This window comes from Mandrillus leucophaeus, unplaced genomic scaffold (genome assembly GCF_000951045.1).
Source record: "Mandrillus leucophaeus isolate KB7577 unplaced genomic scaffold, Mleu.le_1.0 Scaffold305, whole genome shotgun sequence".
In the NCBI taxonomy this organism is placed as follows: domain Eukaryota; kingdom Metazoa; phylum Chordata; class Mammalia; order Primates; family Cercopithecidae; genus Mandrillus; species Mandrillus leucophaeus.
This window is the reverse complement of record NW_012103199.1, coordinates 851,849-852,874: the sequence shown is the minus strand read 5'-3', so window position 1 is coordinate 852,874 and position 1,026 is coordinate 851,849.

The window sequence follows — 1,026 nt, the reverse complement described above, 5'->3', positions numbered from 1 at the left end:
GGGTGCGAGAGTAGGGGTGTGCCTTGGTGCCCCTGGGCACCCCCAGCCTCAGTGGCGGAGTCATGGCACAGACCCGCCCCCAACCCCAAGAGCCGGAAAGCCAGTAGTAGCTGGGGAGGGCCCCGGCCCGGGAGACAGTGGTCCTGTTTCTGAACCCCACCCCAGCCATGGCCTGTCTCTGGGCCAGCATTCCCCACCAGACAGGGCCAGCTGCCCTCTCTCAAAGTCCCCAGCACCCCTTCAAACACTGTCCTGTTCACACCCTCCCACAGCCTGTCCTCCATCCCCATGTGTCAGGCTCAGCCCCCTGCCCCCTCAGCCCCCAGCCAGGGGCGGGCTTTCGTCAGCCCCAGACCCTGCTCTGACGTCCCCTCCCGAGAGAAGCTTCGCCAGCCCAGCCCAGCCCAGGCTTCTCTCTCCACCCCTCTGCCCTGCTGGGAAACTGTGAGCTCAGATGCTGGTTGGTCTTCCTAGGAGGGCGGTCCTGTGTGCTCTGTTCCCTGGGAAGCCTCGCAGAGTGCTTGGCACCAAGGAGCCGGTCAGGCAGTGGAGACCTCTCAGGGCACCCTCCTCTGGGGAAAACAAGTCACAGAAATCAAGCTGGGGGAGTGCTGTGGGTTGAGCAGTGTCTCCGAAGACTCATCTCCACCAGCACCTGAGGAAGTGGCCTCGCTCAGAAGCAAGGTCTGCGCTCATAGAATCAAATCAGGATGAGGCGAAACTGGGTTAGGGTTGGCTCTGAATGCAGTGTGACCAGTGTTCTTGTAAGAAAAGGAGAATTGGCCAGGTGTAATATCTCACGCCTGCAATCCCAGCACTTTGGGAGGCCGAGGCGGGCGGACCACTTGAGGTCAGGAGTTTGAGACCAGCCTGGCCAACATAGTGAAACCCCGTCTCTACTAAAAACTACAAAACTTAGCTGGGTGTGATGACGGGCGCCTGTAGTCTCAGCTACTCGGGAGGCTGAGGCAGGAGAATCGCTTGAACCCGGAAGGCAGAGGTTGCAGTAAGCTGAGATTGAGCCAC